The sequence below is a fragment of the Pseudophryne corroboree genome, unplaced genomic scaffold (assembly GCF_028390025.1).
Source record: "Pseudophryne corroboree isolate aPseCor3 unplaced genomic scaffold, aPseCor3.hap2 scaffold_251, whole genome shotgun sequence".
Classification (NCBI taxonomy): Eukaryota; Metazoa; Chordata; class Amphibia; order Anura; family Myobatrachidae; genus Pseudophryne; species Pseudophryne corroboree.
The window spans coordinates 251,505-269,516 of NW_026969167.1; the positions used below are offsets into that span (position 1 = coordinate 251,505).

At 49.7% G+C, this 18,012-nt stretch overlaps 23 non-coding genes and 2 pseudogenes across 23 annotated transcripts; 3 read left to right on the plus strand and 22 right to left on the minus strand.

The window, feature by feature from the left end:
• Positions 1-191: 191 nt before the first annotated feature.
• LOC135011915 (U1 spliceosomal RNA) lies at positions 192-355 on the minus strand. The gene has a single exon (XR_010210950.1). It is a non-coding gene; the product is annotated as a U1 spliceosomal RNA (small nuclear RNA).
• Positions 356-1,026: 671 nt separating this feature from the next.
• Positions 1,027-1,189, minus strand: LOC135012002 (U1 spliceosomal RNA). Its single transcript, XR_010211019.1, has one exon. It is a non-coding gene; the product is annotated as a U1 spliceosomal RNA (small nuclear RNA).
• A 152-nt stretch (positions 1,190-1,341) lies between these two features.
• LOC135011784 (U1 spliceosomal RNA) lies at positions 1,342-1,505 on the minus strand. The gene has a single exon (XR_010210829.1). It is a non-coding gene; the product is annotated as a U1 spliceosomal RNA (small nuclear RNA).
• A 671-nt stretch (positions 1,506-2,176) lies between these two features.
• Positions 2,177-2,339, minus strand: LOC135011957 (U1 spliceosomal RNA). Its single transcript, XR_010210989.1, has one exon. It is a non-coding gene; the product is annotated as a U1 spliceosomal RNA (small nuclear RNA).
• Positions 2,340-2,491: 152 nt separating this feature from the next.
• Positions 2,492-2,655, minus strand: LOC135011695 (U1 spliceosomal RNA). The gene has a single exon (XR_010210743.1). It is a non-coding gene; the product is annotated as a U1 spliceosomal RNA (small nuclear RNA).
• Positions 2,656-3,326: 671 nt separating this feature from the next.
• LOC135011936 (U1 spliceosomal RNA) lies at positions 3,327-3,489 on the minus strand. The gene has a single exon (XR_010210971.1). It is a non-coding gene; the product is annotated as a U1 spliceosomal RNA (small nuclear RNA).
• A 152-nt stretch (positions 3,490-3,641) lies between these two features.
• On the minus strand, positions 3,642-3,805 carry LOC135011780 (U1 spliceosomal RNA). Its single transcript, XR_010210825.1, has one exon. It is a non-coding gene; the product is annotated as a U1 spliceosomal RNA (small nuclear RNA).
• A 674-nt stretch (positions 3,806-4,479) lies between these two features.
• On the minus strand, positions 4,480-4,642 carry LOC135011863 (U1 spliceosomal RNA). The gene has a single exon (XR_010210903.1). It is a non-coding gene; the product is annotated as a U1 spliceosomal RNA (small nuclear RNA).
• Positions 4,643-4,791: 149 nt separating this feature from the next.
• LOC135011946 (U1 spliceosomal RNA) lies at positions 4,792-4,956 on the minus strand. The gene has a single exon (XR_010210978.1). It is a non-coding gene; the product is annotated as a U1 spliceosomal RNA (small nuclear RNA).
• A 670-nt stretch (positions 4,957-5,626) lies between these two features.
• Positions 5,627-5,789, minus strand: LOC135011821 (U1 spliceosomal RNA). Its single transcript, XR_010210863.1, has one exon. It is a non-coding gene; the product is annotated as a U1 spliceosomal RNA (small nuclear RNA).
• A 152-nt stretch (positions 5,790-5,941) lies between these two features.
• On the minus strand, positions 5,942-6,105 carry LOC135011752 (U1 spliceosomal RNA). The gene has a single exon (XR_010210797.1). It is a non-coding gene; the product is annotated as a U1 spliceosomal RNA (small nuclear RNA).
• Positions 6,106-7,077: 972 nt separating this feature from the next.
• LOC135011974 (U1 spliceosomal RNA) lies at positions 7,078-7,256 on the minus strand (annotated as a pseudogene).
• A 674-nt stretch (positions 7,257-7,930) lies between these two features.
• On the minus strand, positions 7,931-8,093 carry LOC135012016 (U1 spliceosomal RNA). Its single transcript, XR_010211031.1, has one exon. It is a non-coding gene; the product is annotated as a U1 spliceosomal RNA (small nuclear RNA).
• A 152-nt stretch (positions 8,094-8,245) lies between these two features.
• LOC135011968 (U1 spliceosomal RNA) lies at positions 8,246-8,400 on the minus strand (annotated as a pseudogene).
• A 797-nt stretch (positions 8,401-9,197) lies between these two features.
• LOC135011822 (U1 spliceosomal RNA) lies at positions 9,198-9,360 on the minus strand. The gene has a single exon (XR_010210864.1). It is a non-coding gene; the product is annotated as a U1 spliceosomal RNA (small nuclear RNA).
• Positions 9,361-9,512: 152 nt separating this feature from the next.
• LOC135011842 (U1 spliceosomal RNA) lies at positions 9,513-9,676 on the minus strand. The gene has a single exon (XR_010210883.1). It is a non-coding gene; the product is annotated as a U1 spliceosomal RNA (small nuclear RNA).
• Positions 9,677-10,350: 674 nt separating this feature from the next.
• Positions 10,351-10,513, minus strand: LOC135011959 (U1 spliceosomal RNA). Its single transcript, XR_010210991.1, has one exon. It is a non-coding gene; the product is annotated as a U1 spliceosomal RNA (small nuclear RNA).
• A 152-nt stretch (positions 10,514-10,665) lies between these two features.
• Positions 10,666-10,829, minus strand: LOC135011718 (U1 spliceosomal RNA). Its single transcript, XR_010210765.1, has one exon. It is a non-coding gene; the product is annotated as a U1 spliceosomal RNA (small nuclear RNA).
• Positions 10,830-11,500: 671 nt separating this feature from the next.
• Positions 11,501-11,663, minus strand: LOC135011823 (U1 spliceosomal RNA). The gene has a single exon (XR_010210865.1). It is a non-coding gene; the product is annotated as a U1 spliceosomal RNA (small nuclear RNA).
• A 152-nt stretch (positions 11,664-11,815) lies between these two features.
• Positions 11,816-11,979, minus strand: LOC135011853 (U1 spliceosomal RNA). Its single transcript, XR_010210893.1, has one exon. It is a non-coding gene; the product is annotated as a U1 spliceosomal RNA (small nuclear RNA).
• A 674-nt stretch (positions 11,980-12,653) lies between these two features.
• LOC135011960 (U1 spliceosomal RNA) lies at positions 12,654-12,816 on the minus strand. The gene has a single exon (XR_010210992.1). It is a non-coding gene; the product is annotated as a U1 spliceosomal RNA (small nuclear RNA).
• A 152-nt stretch (positions 12,817-12,968) lies between these two features.
• LOC135011712 (U1 spliceosomal RNA) lies at positions 12,969-13,132 on the minus strand. The gene has a single exon (XR_010210759.1). It is a non-coding gene; the product is annotated as a U1 spliceosomal RNA (small nuclear RNA).
• Positions 13,133-13,276: 144 nt separating this feature from the next.
• Positions 13,277-13,392, plus strand: LOC135012051 (U5 spliceosomal RNA). The gene has a single exon (XR_010211064.1). It is a non-coding gene; the product is annotated as a U5 spliceosomal RNA (small nuclear RNA).
• A 270-nt stretch (positions 13,393-13,662) lies between these two features.
• Positions 13,663-13,779, plus strand: LOC135012082 (U5 spliceosomal RNA). The gene has a single exon (XR_010211095.1). It is a non-coding gene; the product is annotated as a U5 spliceosomal RNA (small nuclear RNA).
• A 286-nt stretch (positions 13,780-14,065) lies between these two features.
• LOC135012080 (U5 spliceosomal RNA) lies at positions 14,066-14,178 on the plus strand. The gene has a single exon (XR_010211093.1). It is a non-coding gene; the product is annotated as a U5 spliceosomal RNA (small nuclear RNA).
• The last annotated feature ends 3,834 nt before the right edge of the window (positions 14,179-18,012 follow it).

Below are 18,012 nucleotides of genomic sequence, written 5' to 3' on the forward strand. Positions count from 1 at the left end.
AACAGTGAAGATCATAGTATCTCACCTGGCAGGTAAGTAGGAGTTGGGCTAGAGCTGTGGAGGATTGCTGCTCGGGCACCCCCTGTCAAGTGAAGGAGATCCAACTGAGGCAGCACAAGGGAACTCTCGAAAGAAGAACAAGGCTAGAGGAAGATCTGAGACAAAGAAATCTGACTTTTACCAGAGCTGACCAGAGGAAAGCACAAACGCAGTCCCCCACTACCACAAATAATGCAGTCGAGTTTCCCACATTTGGGGAAATCACAGGGGTCAGCATACCCAGAGTGCAATGAATGAACCTCACCCTGGGAGAACAATCTTCATGACCATGGTATCTCCTATGCAAAATAAGTATGATTTGGGATAGGGCTGGGGAGGGCCGCTGCTCAGGCACATCTCTGTCAAGTAAAGGAGATTCAACTGAGGCAACACAAGGGAACTCTCATCTGGGGACAACAACTGCAGGGAGAACACATATTTTCAGATGAACATGGGAGGGCAGAAGGCTGCCTAATACTGAAGCACCCCCAAACAACAAATCAAATGCAACTACTAGTGCAAGCATTCCTGGGGGAAGGCCTGCAGCAGATGGATTTGCATATGGTGATGTCATCCAAGCAGTGGGTCAAAGTTGGCTTCAACCCTCGTCTGCATATGAAAATAAAAAAGGGGTGTGCAGGGCATGGCGGCCTTTTGCGGCGCTTGGATGACCCCTAGTTCGCATTAAACACCTCCACCTTCCTTCGGTGTGGGGCTCATGTTGGCTATGCCCCAGCCCCTGAAGCATTCAAGCTGATTTCTTGCAGCAGCTGGGCACTGTAACAGCTCCAGAGCTGCTCTGTAAAGCAAGTAAAAGGGTGTGGGCCCTGCAGCACTACCTGTAGTTTGCATTGTGCGTTGGAAGGCACAAAGTAAGCAGACGGGAGAAGTCAGGATAGTGCACAAGGGCATAGAAGGGAGCGGCTCAAGAAAAGAGAAGTGGAAACAGACAGCAAACTAGGCTGGAGAGAGACCTGAGACAAAGAGATCTGAATTATACGAGAGCCGACCAGAGGAAACACAAATTATGTAATCAAGTGTCCCACATTTGGGGAAATCGTAGGAGCAGCACACCCAGAGTGCATTGGGTGAGCCTTGCCCTGGGAGAAGCACCTTCCTGATCATAGTATCTCACCTGGCAGGTAAGTAGGAGTTGGGCTAGAGCTGGGGAGGGTCGCTGTTCGGGCACCCCCCTGTCAAGTGAACGAGATCCAACTGAGGCAGCACAAGGAAACTCTCGAAAAAAGAACAAGGCTAGAGGAAGATCTGAGACAAAGAAATCTGACTTTTACCAGAGCTGACCAGAGGAAAGCACAAACACAGTCCCCCACTACCACAAATAATGCAGTCGAGTTTCCCACATTTGGGGAAATCACAGGGGTCAGCATACCCAGAATGCAATGAATGAACTTCACCCTGGGAGAACAATCTTCATGACAATTGTATCTCCTATGCAAAATAAGTATGATTTGGGATAGGGCTGGGGAGGGCCGCTGCTCAGGCACATCTCTGTCAAGTAAAGGAGATTCAACTGAGGCAGCACAAGGGAACTCTCATCTGGGGACAACAACTGCAGGGAGAACACATATTTTCAGATGAACATGGGAGAGCAGAAGGCTGCCTAATACTGAAGCACCCCCAAACAACAAACCAAATGCAACAACTAGTACAAGCATTCCTGGGAAAAGGTCTGCAGAAGACGGATTTGCATACGGTGATGTCATCCAAGCAGTGGGCCAAAGTTGGCTGGAACCCTCATCTGCATATGAAAAGAGAAAAGGGGTATGCAGGGCATGGCGGCCTTTTGCGGCGCTTGGATGACCCTTAGTTAGCATTAAACACCTCCACCCTCCGTCGGTGTGGGGCTCATGTTGGCTATGCCCCAGCCCCTGAAGCATTCAAGCTGATTTCTTGCAGCAGCTGGGCACTGTAACAGCTCCAGAGCTGCTCTGTAAGGCAAGTAAAAGGGTGTTGGCCCTACAGCACTACCTGTAGTTTGCATTGTGCGTTGGAAGGCACAAAGTAAGCAGACAGGTGAAGTCAGGAGAGTGCACAAGGGCATAGAAGGCAGCGGCTCAAGAAAAGAGAAGTGGAAACAGACAGCAAACTAGGCTGGAGAGAGACCTGAGACAAAGAGATCTGAATTATACGAGAGCCGACCAGGGGAAACACAAATTATGCAGTCAAGTTTCCCACATTTGGGGAAATCACAGGAGCAGCACACCCAGAGTGCAATGGGTGAGCCTTGCCCTGGGAGAAGCACCTTCATGATCATAGTATCTCACCTGGCAGGTATGTAGGAGTTGGGCTAGAGCTGGGGAGGGTCGCTGCTCGGGTACCCCCCTGTCAAGTGAAGGAGATCAAACTGAGGCAGCACAATGGAACTCTCGAAAGAAGAACAAGGCTAGAGGAAGATCTGAGACAAAGAAATCTGACTTTTACCAGAGCTGACCAGAGGAAAACACAAACACAGTCCCCCACTACCACAAATAATGCAGTTGAGTTTCCCACATTTGGGGAAATCACAGGGGTCAGCATACCCAGAATGCAATGAATGAACCTCACCCTGGGAGAACAATCTTTATGACCATGGTATCTCCTATGCAAAATAAGTATGATTTGGGATAGGGCTGGGGAGGGCCGCTGCTCAGGCACATCTCTGTCAAGTAAAGGAGATTCAACTGAGGCAGCACAAGGGAACTCTCATCTGGGGACAACAACTGCAGGGAGAACACATATTTTCAGATGAACATGGGAGAGCAGAAGGCTGCCTAATACTGAAGCACCCCCAAACAACAAACCAAATGCATCAACTAGTGCAAGCATTCCTGGGGGAAGGCCTGCAGCAGATAGATTTGCATATGGTGATGTCATCCAAGCAGTGGGTCAAAGTTGGCTTCAACCCTCGTCTGCATATGAAAAGAGAAAAGGGGCGTGCAGGGCATGGTGGCCTTTTGCGGCACTTGGCTGACCCCTAGTTTGCATTAAACACCTCCACCCTCCTTCGGTGTGGGGCTCATGTTGGCTATGCCCCAGCCCCTGAAGCATTCAAGCTGATTTCTTGCAGCAGCTGGGCACTGTAACAGCTCCAGAGCTGCTCTGTAAGGCAAGTAAAAGGGCGTGGGCCCTGCAGCACTACCTGTAGTTCGCATTGTGCGTTGGAAGGCACAAAGTAAGCAGAAAGGAGTAGTCAGGATAGTGCGCAAGGGCATAGAAGGGAGCGGCTCAAGAAAAGAGAAGTGGAAACAGACAGCAAACTAGGCTGGAGAGAGACCTGAGACAAAGATATCTGAATTATACGAGACCTGACCAGGGGAAACACAAATTATGCAGTCAAGTTTCCCACATTTGGGGAAATCGCAGGAGCAGCACACCCAGAGTGCAATGGGTGAGCCTTGCCCTTGGAGAAGCACCTTCATGATCATAGTATCTCACCTGGCAGGTAAGTAGGAGTTGGGCTAGAGCTGGGGAGGGTCGCTGCTCGGGCACCCCCCTGTCAAGTGAAGGAGATCCAACTGAGGCAGCACAAAGGAACTCTCGAAAGAAGAACAAGGCTAGAGGAAGATCTGAGACAAAGAAATCTGACTTTTACCAGAGCTGACCAGAGGAAAGCACAAACACAGTCCACCACTACCACAAATAATGCAGTCGAGTTTCCCACATTTGGGGAAATCACAGGGTTCAGCATACCCAGAGTGCAATGAATGAACCGCACCCTGGGAGAACAATCTTCATAACAATGGTATCTCCTATGCAAAATAAGTATGATTTGGGATATGGCTGCGGAGGGCCGCTGCTCAGGCACATCTCTGTCAAGTAAAGGAGATTCAACTGAGGCAGCACAAGGGAACTCTCATCTGGGGACAACAACTGCAGGGAGAACACATATTTTCAGATGAACATGGGAGGGCAGAAGGCTGCCTAATACTGAAGCACCCCCAAACAACAAACCAAATGCAACAACTAGTGCAAGCATTCCTGGGGGAAGGCCTGCAGCAGATAGATTTGCATATGGTGATGTCATCCAAGCAGTGGGTCAAAGTTGGCTTCAACCCTCGTCTGCATATGAAAAGAGAAAAGGGGCGTGCAGGGCATGGTGGCCTTTTGCAGCACTTGGCTGACCCCTAGTTTGCATTAAACACCTCCACCCTCCTTCGGTGTGGGGCTCATGTTGGCTATGCCCCAGCCCCTGAAGCATTCAAGCTGATTTCTTGCAGCAGCTGGGCACTGTAACAGCTCCAGAGCTGCTCTGTAAGGCAAGTAAAAGGGTGTGGGCCCTGCAGCACTACCTGTAGTTCGCATTGTGCGTTGGAAGGCACAAAGTAAGCAGAAAGGAGGAGAAGTCAGGATAGTGCGCAAGGGCATAGAAGGGAGCGGCTCAAGAAAAGAGAAGTGGAAACAGACAGCAAACTATGCAGGAGAGAGACCTGAGACAAAGAGATCTGAATTATACGAGACCTGACCAGGGGAAACACAAATTATGCAGTCAAGTTTCCCACATTTGGGGAAATCGCAGGGGCAGCACACCCAGAGTGCAATGGGTGAGCCTTGCCCTGGGAGAAGCACCTTCATGATCATAGTATCTCACCTGGCAGGTAAGTAGGAGTTGGGCTAGAGCTGGGGAGGGTCGCTGCTCGGGCACCCCCCTGTCAAGTGAAGGAGATCCAACTGAGGCAGCACAAGGAAACTCTCGAAAGAAGAACAAGGCTAGAGGAAGATCTGAAACAAAGAAATCTGACTTTTACCAGAGATCAGAGGAAAACACAAACACAGTCCCCCACTGCCAACAAATAAAGCAGTCACGTTTCCCACATTTGGGGAAATCACAGGGGTCAGCATACCCAGAATGCAATGAATGAACCTCACCCTGGGAGAGTAATCTTCATGACCATGGTATCTCCTATGCAAAATAAGTATGATTTGGGATAGGGCTGGGGAGGGCCGCTGCTCATGCACATCTCTGTCAAGTAAAGGAGATTCAACTGAGGCAGCACAAGGGAACTCTCATCTGGGGACAACAACTGCAGGGAGAACACATATTTTCAGATGAACATGGGAGGGCAGAAGGCTGCCTAATACTGAAGCACCCCCAAACAACAAACCAAATGCAACAACTAGTGCAAGCATTCCTGGGGGAAGTTCTGCAGAAGACGGATTTGCATACGGTGATGTCATCCAAGCAGTGGGTCAAAGTTGGCTTCAACCCTCATCTGCATATGAAAAGAGAAAAGGGGCGTGCAGGGCATGGCGGCCTTTTGCGGTGCTTGGATGACCCCTAGTTCGCATTAAACACCCCACCCTCCTTTGGTGTGGGGCTCATGTTGGCCATGCCCCATCCCCTGAAGCATTCAAGCTGATTTATTGCAGCAGCTGGGCACTGTAACAGCTCCAGAGCAGCTCTGAACGGCAAGTAAAAGGGTGTGGGCCCTGCAGCACTACCTGTAGTTTGCATTGTGCATTGGAAGGCACAAAGTAAGCAGACGGGAGAAGTCAGGATAGTGCGCAAGGGCATAGAAGGGAGCGGCTCAAGAAAAGAGAAGTTGAAACAGACAGCAAACTAGGCTGGAGAGAGACCTGAGACAAAGAGATCTGAATTATACGAGAGCCGACCAGGGGAAACACAAATTATGCAGTCAAGTTTCCCACATTTGGGGAAATCGCAGGAGCAGCACACCCAGAGTGCAATGGGTGAGCCTTGCCCTGGGAGAAGCACCTACATGATCATAGTATCTCACCTGCCAGGTAAGTAGAAGTTGGGCTAGAGCTGGGGAGGGTCGCTGCTCGGGTACCCCCCTGTCAAGTGAAGGAGATCCAACTGAGGCAGCACAAGGGAACTCTCGAAAGAAGAACAAGGCTAAAGGAAGATCTGAGACAAAGAAATCTGACTTTTACCAGAGCTGACCAGAGGAAAGCACAAACACAGTCCCCCACTACCACAAATAAAGCAGTCGAGTTTCCCACATTTGGGGAAATCACAGGGGTCAGCATACCCAGAATGCAATGAATGAACCTCACCGTGGGAGAACAATCTTCATGACCATGGTATCTCCTATGCAAAATAAGTATGATTTGGGATAGGGCTGGGGAGGGCCGCTGCTCAGGCACATCTCTGTCAAGTAAAGGAGATTCAACTGAGGCAGCACAAGGGAACTCTCATCTGGGGACAACAACTGCAGGGAGAACACATATTTTCAGATGAACATGGGAGGGCAGAAGGCTGCCTAATACTGAAGCACCCCCAAACAACAAACCAAATGCATCAACTAGTGCAAGCATTCCTGGGGGAAGGCCTGCAGCAGATGGATTTGCATACGGTGATGTCATCCAAGCAGTGGGTCAAAGTTGGCTTCAACCCTCGTCTGCATATGAAAAGAGAAAAGGGGCGTGCAGGGCATGGCGGCCTTTTGCGGCGCTTGGATGACCCCTAGTTCGCATTAAACACCTCCACCCTCCTTCGGTGTGGGGCTCATGTTGGCTATGCCCCAGCCCCTGAAGCATTCAAGCTGATTTCTTGCAGCAGCTGGGCACTGTAACAGCTCCAGAGCTGCTCTGTACGGCAAGTAAAAGGGTGTGGGCCCTGCAGCACTACCTGTAGTTTGCATTGTGCATTGGAAGGCACAAAGTAAGCAGACAGGAGGAGAAGTCAGGATAGTGCACAAGGGTATAAAAGGGAGGGGCTCATGAAAAAAGAAGTGGAAACAGACAGCAAACTAGGCTGGAGAGAGACCTGAGACAAAGAGATCTGAATTATACGAGAGCCGACCAGGGGAAACACAAATTATGCAGTCAAGCTTCCCACATTTGGGGAAATCAGAGTGCAATGGGTGAGCCTTGCCCTGGGAGAAGCACCTTCATGATCATAGTATCTCACCTGGCAGGTAAGTAGGAGTTGGGCTAGAGCTGGGGAGGGTCGCTGCTCGGGCACCCCCCTGTCAAGTGAAAGAGATCCAACTGAGGCAGCACAAGGAAACTCTCGAAAGAAGAACAAGGCTAGAGGAAGATCTGAGACAAATAAATCTGACTTTTACCAGAGCTGACCAGAGGAAAGCACAAACACAGTCCCCCACTACCACAAATAATGCAGTCGAGTTTCCCACATTTGGGGAAATCACAGGGGTCAGCATACCCAGAATGCAATGAATGAACCTCACCCTGGGAGAACAATCTTCATGACCATGCAAAATAAGTCAATCTTCATGACCATGCAAAATAAGTATGATTTGGGATAGGGCTGGGGAGGGCCGCTGCTCAGGCACATCTCTGTCAAGTAAAGGAGATTCAACTGAGGCAGCACAAGGGAACTCTCATCTGGGGACAACAACTGCAGGGAGAACACATATTTTCAGATGAACATGGGAGGGCAGAAGGCTGCCTAATACTGAAGCACCCCCAAACAACAAACCAAATGCAACAACTAGTGCAAGCATTCCTGGGGGAAGGCCTGCAGCAGATGGATTTGCATACGGTGATGTCATCCAAGCAGTGGGTCAAAGTTGGCTTCAACCCTCGTCTGCATATGAAAAGAGAAAAGGGGCGTGCAGGGCATGGCGGCCTTTTGCGGTGCTTGGATGACCCCTAGTTCACATTAAACACCTCCACCCTCCTTCGGTGTGGGGCTCATGTTGGCTGTGCCCCAGCCCCTGAAGCATTCAAGCTGATTTCTTGCAGTAGCTGGGCACTGTAACAGCTCCAGAGCTGCTCTGTACGGCAAGTAAAAGGGTGTGGGCCCTACAGCACTACCTGTAGTTTGCATTGTGCATTGGAAGGCACAAAGTAAGCAGACAGGAGGAGAAGTCAGGATAGTGCACAAGGGTATAAAAGGGAGGGGCTCATGAAAAAAGAAGTGGAAACAGACAGCAAACTAGGCTGGAGAGAGACCTGAGACAAAGAGATCTGAATTATACGAGAGCCGACCAGGGGAAACACAAATTATGCAGTCAAGCTTCCCACATTTGGGGAAATCGCAGGGGCACCACACCCAGAGTGCAATGGGTGAGCCTTGCCCTGGGAGAAGATCCTTCATGATCATAGTATCTCACCTGGCAAGTAAGTAGGAGTTGGGCTAGAGCTGGGGAGGGTCGCTGCTCGGGCACCCCCCTGTCAAGTTAAAGAGATCCAACTGAGGCAGCACAAGGGAACTCTCGAAAGAAGAACAAGGCTAGAGGAAGATCTGAGACAAAGAAATCTGACTTTTACCAGAGCTGTCCAGAGGAAAGCACAAACACAGTCCCCCACTACCACAAATAATGCAGTCGAGTTTCCCACATTTGGGGAAATCACAGGGGTCAGCATACCCAGAATGCAATGAATGAACCTCACCCTGGGAGAACAATCTTCATGACCATGTCCCCAGATGAGAGTTCCCTTGTGCTGCCTCAGTTGAATCTCCTTTACTTGACAGAGATGTGCCTGAGCAGCGGCCCTCCCCAACCCTATCCCAAATCATACTTATTTTGCATAGGCGATACGCCTATGCAAAATAAGTATGATTTGGGATAGGGTTGGGGAGGGCCGCTGCTCAGGCACATCTCTGTCAAGTAAAGGAGATTCAACTGAGGCAGCACAAGGGAACTCTCATCTGGGGACAACAACTGCAGGGAGAACACATATTTTCAGATAAACATGGGAGGGCAGAAGGCTGCCTAATACTGAAGCACCCCCAAACAACAAACCAAATGCAACAACTAGTACAAGCATTCCTGGGGGAAGGCCTGCAGCAGATGGATTTGCATATAGTGATGTCATCCAAGCAGTGGGTCAAAGTTGGCTTCAACCCTCGTCTGCATATGAAAAGAGAAAAGGGGCGTGCAGGGCATGGCGGCCTTTTGCGGCGCTTGGATGACCCCTAGTTCGCATTAAACACCTCCACCCTCCTTCGGTGTGGGGCTCATGTTGGCTATGCCCCAGCCCCTGAAGCATTCAAGGTGATTTCTTGCAGCAGCTGGGCACTGTAACAGCTCCAGAGCTGCTCTGAACGGCAAGTAAAAGGGTGTGGGCCCTGCAGCACTACCTGTAGTTTGCATTGTGCATTGGAAGGCACAAAGTAAGCAGACGGGAGAAGTCAGGATAGTGCGCAAGGGCATAGAAGGGAGCGGCTCAAGAAAAGAGAAGTTGAAACAGACAGCAAACTAGGCTGGAAAGAGACCTGAGACAAAGAGATCTGAATTATACGAGAGCCGACCAGGGGAAACACAAATTATGCAGTCAAGTTTCCCACATTTGGGGAAATCGCAGGAGCAGCACACCCAGAGTGCAATGGGTGAGCCTTGCCCTGGGAGAAGCACCTACATGATCATAGTATCTCACCTGCCAGGTAAGTAGAAGTTGGGCTAGAGCTGGGGAGGGTCGCTGCTCGGGTACCCCCCTGTCAAGTGAAGGAGATTCAACTGAGGCAGCACAAGGGAACTCTCGAAAGAAGAACAAGGCTAGAGGAAGATCTGAGACAAATAAATCTGACTTTTACCAGAGCTGACCAGAGGAAAGCACAAACACAGTCCCCCACTACCACAAATAATGCAGTCGAGTTTCCCACATTTGGGGAAATCACAGGGGTCAGCATACCCAGAATGCAATGAATGAACCTCACCCTGGGAGAACAATCTTCATGACCATGGTATCTCCTATGCAAAATAAGTATGATTTGGGATAGGGCTGGGGAGGGCCGCTGCTCAGGCACATCTCTCTCAAGTAAAGGAGATTCAACTGAGGCAGCACAAGGGAACTCTCATCTGGGGACAACAACTGCAGGGAGAACACATATTTTCAGATGAACATGGGAGGGCAGAAGGCTGCCTAATAATGAAGCACCCCCAAACAACAAACCAAATGCAACAACTAGTGCAAGCATTCCTGGGGGAAGGCCTGCAGCAGATGGATTTGCATACGGTGATGTCATCCAAGCAGTGGGTCAAAGTTGGCTTCAACCCTCGTCTGCATATGAAAAGAGAAAAGGGGCGTGCAGGGCATAGCGGCCTTTTGCGGCGCTTGGATGACCCCTAGTTCGCATTAAACACCTCCACCCTCCTTCGGTGTGGGGCTCATGTTGGCTATGCCCCAGCCCCTGAAGCATTCAAGCTGATTTCTTGCAGCAGCTGGGCACTGTAACAGCTCCAGAGCTGCTCTGTACGGCAAGTAAAAGGGTGTGGGCCCTGCAGCACTACCTGTAGTTTGCATTGTGCATTGGAAGGCACAAAATAAGCAGACAAGAGGAGAAGTCAGGATAGTGCACAAGGGTATAAAAGGGAGGGGCTCATGAAAAAAGAAGTGGAAACAGACAGCAAACTAGGCTGGAGAGAGACCTGAGACAAAGAGATCTGAAATATACGAGAGCCGACCAGGGGAAACACAAATTATGCAGTCAAGCTTCCCACATTTGGGGAAATCGCAGGGGCACCACACCCAGAGTGCAATGGGTGAGCCTTGCCCTGGGAGAAGCACCTTCATGATCATAGTATCTCACCTGGCAGGTAAGTAGGAGTTGGGCTAGAGCTGGGGAGGGTCGCTACTCGGGCACCCCCCTGTCAAGTGAAAGAGATCCAACTTAGGCAGCACAAGGGAACTCTCGAAAGAAGAACAAGGCTAGAGGAAGATCTGAGACAAATAAATCTGACTTTTACCAGAGCTGTCCAGAGGAAAGCACAAACACAGTCCCCCACTACCACAAATAATGCAGTCGAGTTTCCCACATTTGGGGAAATCACAGGGGTCAGCATACCCAGAATGCAATGAATGAACCTCACCCTGGGAGAACAATCTTCATGACCATGGTATCGCCTATGCAAAATAAGTATGATTTGGGATAGGGTTGGGGAGGGCCGCTGCTCAGGCACATCTCTGTCAAGTAAAGGAGATTCAACTGAGGCAGCACAAGGGAACTCTCATCTGGGGACAACAACTGCAGGGAGAACACATATTTTCAGATAAACATGGGAGGGCAGAAGGCTGCCTAATACTGAAGCACCCCCAAACAACAAACCAAATGCAACAACTAGTACAAGCATTCCTGGGGGAAGGCCTGCAGCAGATGGATTTGCATATAGTGATGTCATCCAAGCAGTGGGTCAAAGTTGGCTTCAACCCTCGTCTGCATATGAAAAGAGAAAAGGGGCGTGCAGGGCATGGCGGCCTTTTGCGGCGCTTGGATGACCCCTAGTTCGCATTAAACACCTCCACCCTCCTTCGGTGTGGGGCTCATGTTGGCTATGCCCCAGCCCCTGAAGCATTCAAGGTGATTTCTTGCAGCAGCTGGGCACTGTAACAGCTCCAGAGCTGCTCTAAACGGCAAGTAAAAGGGTGTGGGCCCTGCAGCACTACCTGTAGTTTGCATTGTGCATTGGAAGGCACAAAGTAAGCAGACGGGAGAAGTCAGGATAGTGCGCAAGGGCATAGAAGGGAGCGGCTCAAGAAAAGAGAAGTTGAAACAGACAGCAAACTAGGCTGGAGAGAGACCTGAGACAAAGAGATCTGAATTATACGAGAGCCGACCAGGGGAAACACAAATTATGCAGTCAAGTTTCCCACATTTGGGGAAATCGCAGGAGCAGCACACCCAGAGTGCAATGGGTGAGCCTTGCCCTGGGAGAAGCACCTACATGATCATAGTATCTCACCTGCCAGGTAAGTAGAAGTTGGGCTAGAGCTGGGGAGGGTCGCTGCTCGGGTACCCCCCTGTCAAGTGAAGGAGATTCAACTGAGGCAGCACAAGGGAACTCTCGAAAGAAGAACAAGGCTAGAGGAAGATCTGAGACAAATAAATCTGACTTTTACCAGAGCTGACCAGAGGAAAGCACAAACACAGTCCCCCACTACCACAAATAATGCAGTCGAGTTTCCCACATTTGGGGAAATCACAGGGGTCAGCATACCCAGAATGCAATGAATGAACCTCACCCTGGGAGAACAATCTTCATGACCATGGTATCTCCTATGCAAAATAAGTATGATTTGGGATAGGGCTGGGGAGGGCCGCTGCTCAGGCACATCTCTCTCAAGTAAAGGAGATTCAACTGAGGCAGCACAAGGGAACTCTCATCTGGGGACAACAACTGCAGGGAGAACACATATTTTCAGATGAACATGGGAGGGCAGAAGGCTGCCTAATAATGAAGCACCCCCAAACAACAAACCAAATGCAACAACTAGTGCAAGCATTCCTGGGGGAAGGCCTGCAGCAGATGGATTTGCATACGGTGATGTCATCCAAGCAGTGGGTCAAAGTTGGCTTCAACCCTCGTCTGCATATGAAAAGAGAAAAGGGGCGTGCAGGGCATAGCGGCCTTTTGCGGCGCTTGGATGACCCCTAGTTCGCATTAAACACCTCCACCCTCCTTCGGTGTGGGGCTCATGTTGGCTATGCCCCAGCCCCTGAAGCATTCAAGCTGATTTCTTGCAGCAGCTGGGCACTGTAACAGCTCCAGAGCTGCTCTGTACGGCAAGTAAAAGGGTGTGGGCCCTGCAGCACTACCTGTAGTTTGCATTGTGCATTGGAAGGCACAAAATAAGCAGACAAGAGGAGAAGTCAGGATAGTGCACAAGGGTATAAAAGGGAGGGGCTCATGAAAAAAGAAGTGGAAACAGACAGCAAACTAGGCTGGAGAGAGACCTGAGACAAAGAGATCTGAATTATACGAGAGCCGACCAGGGGAAACACAAATTATGCAGTCAAGCTTCCCACATTTGGGGAAATCGCAGGGGCACCACACCCAGAGTGCAATGGGTGAGCCTTGCCCTGGGAGAAGCACCTTCATGATCATAGTATCTCACCTGGCAGGTAAGTAGGAGTTGGGCTAGAGCTGGGGAGGGTCGCTACTCGGGCACCCCCCTGTCAAGTGAAAGAGATCCAACTTAGGCAGCACAAGGGAACTCTCGAAAGAAGAACAAGGCTAGAGGAAGATCTGAGACAAATAAATCTGACTTTTACCAGAGCTGACTAGAGGAAAGCACAAACACAGTCCCCCACTACCACAAATAATGCAGTCGAGTTTCCCACATTTGGGGAAATCACAGGGGTCAGCATACCCAGAATGCAATGAATGAACCTCACCCTGGGAGAACAATCTTCATGACCATGGTATCGCCTATGCAAAATAAGTATGATTTGGGATAGGGCTGGGGAGGGCCGCTGCTCAGGCACATCTCTGTCAAGTAAAGGAGATTCAGCTGAGGCAGCACAAGGGAACTCTCATCTGGGGACAACAACTGCAGGGAGAACACATATTTTCAGATAAAAATCTTGGTCATGCTCTGGTTTCTCTTCAGAACGAACAAATCTTTCGCCTCTTACTAAAGATTTCCGTGGAGAGGAGCAAAACCGAGTTTTATCTCAATTTTTGCATGCCCCATCTTTTTGGGGTTTCTTTTACCGGTTTAAAGATAGAATGAGTGTGCTTTAATGTAAGCTCATTTGCATAGAAATGACAGTAAATGTTTATTTATGTTCAAACAGAACTTTCTTGACCATGCTACTTGCTTTAAAGATCTGGGAGCACATGGAATACAGTACAAACCATGCTTATAGCAAGGAGAAGCCAGGTGAGAAATCTGCTTTCTTTCAAATTGGGCGCTCACTTTGATCTGAATGAGGACTGCTGGCACAGCACTCAGGCGACAGGTGGAATCTTGGTCATGCTCTGGTTTCTCTTCAGAATGAACAAATCTTTCGCCTTTTATTAAAGATTATCCGTGGAGAGGAGCAAAACTGAGTTTTATCTCAATTTTTGCATGCCCCATATTATTGGGGTTTCTTTTATCAGTTTAAAGACAGAACGAGTGTGCTTTCTTGTTAGCTTTAATGTAAGTTTATTTGCATAACAATGACAATAAATGTCTGTTTCTTTTCAAGCAGAACTTTCTTGACCATACTAATTGCTTGAAAGATCTGGGAGCACATGGAAAAGAGTACAAACCATGTTTATAGCAAGGGGAAGCCTGGTGAGAAATCTGCTTTCTTTCTTTCAAATTGGGTGCTCACTTTGAGCTGAATGAGGACTGCTGGCATGGCACTCAGGCGACAGGTGGAATCTTGGTCATGCTCTGGTTTCTCTTCAGAACGAACAAATCTTTCGCCTTTTACTAAAGATTTCCGTGGAGAGGAGCAAAACTGAGTTTTATCTCAATTTTTGCATGCCCCATATCATAACTCCCAACTGTCCCGATTTTCGCGGGACAGTGCCGTTTTTTGGGGACTGTCCCGCTGTCCCACCTGCGGGCCGCAGTGTCCCGCGGTGGGGAGCACAGTTGGGAGGCTCTGTCTGTCGCTGCCCTGCTTAGCAGAGCAGCGGTGAATAGTCGCTGTGCGCACAGCGTCTATTCACTGAAGTCAGAGGGAGAGGTGGCATGCCAGCGGCTCACAGAGCGCTGGGCATGCCCCCTCAGTGCCGAAAACGGGGGCGTGACTCGCGATCGCGGGTCCTCCCGCGAAGCCATGCCCCTTTTTACTTAGGCCACGCCCTTTTTGGGAGCGCGTGCGACTTCGCCGCGCGTGTGTCCCTCTTTGCGAGCCGACAAAGTTGGGAGGTATGCCCATATTATTGGGGTTTCTTTTATCAGTTTAAAGACAGAACGAGTGTGCTTTCTGGTTAGCTTTAATGTAAGTTTATTTGCATAACAATGACAGTAAATGTTTGTTTCTTTTCAAACAGAACTTTCTTGACCATGCTACTTGCTTGAAAGATCTGGGAGCACATGGAAAACAGTACAAACCATGCAGTATCACAAGAGCCTTTATTTGATCTTTCATGAAGATAGAGCAGAATTGAGGACACGTCAACAATTTCTGCCGAAGGTGGTTCATCTTTCCACATGGTGCCTTTGGCCACTGACACCTTCGTTGAGTCAAAGTCTCTGGCTGTGGTCAGAACTTTGAAAATTTATGTCACCAGAACGGTTCAGATTAGGAAAACAGAGGCTCTGTTTGTCCTGTATGCTCCCAACAGGATTGGGTGTCCTGCTTCCATGTAGACCATTATGCGCTGGATCTGTGGTAAGATTCAGCATGCTCATTCCATGGCAGGATTGCCGTTACTGAATTAGGTGAAGACCCATTCTACTAGAAAGGTGGGTTCATCCTGGGCAGCTGGTCGGGGAGTCTCGGCATTGCAACTTTGCCGAGCAGCTATTTAGTAAACACTTTTGCTAAGTTTTACAAGTTTGATACCTTGGCCGATGATAACTTCAAGTTGGGTCATTCGGTGCTGCAGAGTCGTACGCACTCTTCCACCCGTTCAAGAGCTTTGGTATAACCCCATGGTTCTTAATGTGACCCCAGCATCCTCTAGGTCGTATGAGAAAATAGGATTTTAATACCTACCGGTAAATCCTTTTCTCTTAGTCTGTAGAGGATGCTGGGCACCCGTCCCAGTCCATACTGTGTCTGCAGTTATTACTTGTGGTTATACACATGTTGTGTTATGGTTCTGGTCAGCTTTTTGCTGCAATTATTCATGCCGTTGGCTTGTGTTCTGTTGAATGCCACGTTCTGCGGCATGCTTAAGGTGTGAGCTGGTAAGATGCTCACCTTAGTTTAACAATAAATCCTTTCCTCGAAATGTCCGTCTCCATGGGCACAGTTCCTATAACTGGAGTCTGGAGGAGGGGCATAGAGGGAGGAGCCAGTTCACACCCTTTGATAGTCTTAAAGTGCCCATGTCTCTTGCGGATCCCGTCTATACCCCATGGTTCTTAATGTGACCCCAGCATCCTCTACGGACTAAGAGAAAAGGATGCCCTTGCGCACTATCCTGACTTCTCCTCCCGTCTGCTTACTTTGTGCCTTCCAACGCACAATGCAAACTACAGGTGGTGCTGCAGGGCCCACACCCTTTTACTTGCCTTACAGAACAGCTCTGGAGCTGTTACAGTGCCCAGCTGCTGCAAGAAATCAGCTTGAATGCTTCAGGGGATGGGGCATGGCCAACATGAGCCCCACACCAAAGGAGGGTGGGGGTGTTTAATGAGAACTAGGGGTCATCCAAGCACTGCAAAAGGCCGCCATGCCCTGCACGCCCCTTTTCTCTTTTCATATGCAGATGAGGGTTCCAGCCAACTTTGGCCCACTGCTTGAATAACATCACTGTATGCAAATCCGTCTGCTGCAGACCTTCCCCCAGGAAGGCTTGTACTAGATGTTGCATATGGTTTGATATTTGATGGTGCTTCAGTATTAGGCAGCCTTCCGCCCTCCCATGTTCATCTGAAAAGATGTGGTCTCCCTGCAGTTGTTGTCCCCAGACGAGAGTTCCCTTGTGCTTCCTCAGTTGAATCTCCTTAACTTGACGGGGGAGGGGCTGCCCGAGCAGCCACCCTCCCCAGCCCTATCCCAACTCATACTTATTTTGCATATGAGATCTCTTGATCATGAAGATTGTTCTCACAGGGTGAGGTTCATCCATTATATTTTAAAATAGGAAGGTACAAATTACATATTTGAATTGCATTTATGTGCTGGATTCAAATGTACCCCCCCCCCTTCCTTTCTCAATTGTGCCCGTCAGCAGCTATTCTAAGGTTGCTGCCAATGGGTGTGACACATTAATTTCTTCTGTGGGGTACACTGGACTCCACAAGGATTCACATTGGGGTGTAGAGTAGGATCTTGATCTGAGGCACCAACCGGCTCAAAGCTTTTGACTGTTCCCAAGATGCTCAGTGCATTCTCCTCTATAACCCCGCTTCCATGAACAGGGAGCTCAGTTTGTAGTTGGTGCCTTCAGTAGCAGGCCACTTAACAGGGGCCTGCCTCAGGCAGCCTATTCTTAGCTATAAATTTTGACAAGAAAAGAAGAACTTGTTTTATGAGAATCTACAAGGGCTGCAGCAGGCTAGGTCTAATAGACATCTTTACTGCAGCTTCATCACTCCCAGCGGCGCTGTATACTCCCGTGCCCTGGTTGCTGGGTCACTGCAGCGGAGGGTCCGGTTTCATCCTAAGGTCAGTCACACACACACCACCCTTCCGGATCACGAGGCCGCTGATGAAGGGGAGCGTGGCCGTAGGGGGTGGACCGTGTGCGCACTGGCGTGGACACTGATTACTGGGCAGCCGCTCCACTAGCCACCAGGTACAGTTAAGGAGCACAGGTCTGGGGGTTTTTCTCCTATATTAACCCAATTTTGTACTGCCCGCAGCGCATTGTGATAGGTAATAGGGCCTGATTCAGGTTGGATTGCAATCACAATAAGCGATCCAACTGCAAAAATTGCTAAGAGCATACGCATGTGCCTGCATTTTCTGCGGCACCCCGCAGAGAATGCGATCGCCTCTGCCTGTCAATCGGGGCGGGGGGGGGATAGGTGGGTCAGCAACACTCCATTTCCAAGTCAGGGATGGAGCGGTGCGGGGGCAAGGCTTCAAAATGGGGTCTGCAACGGAGTAGACACAGGGGGCGTGGTCACAGCGGCTGTATGACATCACATTCAGCCGCTGTGATCACAAAAATGGTGGCGGCTTCCTGCGCGCACATACAGTCTGCACCAGCAGGAGGCTACACCATTTTTTATGATCACGCTGAACTGCAGTGCGACTGCAATTACAGCATGGTCAAGAAGGGAGGCGTCATGCTGGGTGGCCATGCCCTTTCACTGTGCAGGAGCCAGCACCGCTCACACACTAGTCCCCGGGTGCAGCCCCCAACCCCCGGGACACCCGGAGCAACAAAATGTAGATTCAGGCCACCAGGCCACGCCCCTACCTATGAAACCATGCCTCCTTTTTACCATTGCGCTGCTTATCTGCGCGCACTGCATTACAATCTCCCTCGCCACCTCTCTGGGTGTCACCAGTGATAGTGACACCTCTGCCATGCTTGTAGCAGCTGGTCCTAAGATCTACGCCTCAAGCCCTGAGTGTTTGCCCTTGTGACTTGTTGATCATCATAGCGAAGCAGATGCTTACAGAAAACTGCAGGGGCTTAGATTGAAAATAAAAAAATTGATTGGTATAAGGTAGAGAGGAGCGGGTTCGGTTCTCCGAGAACC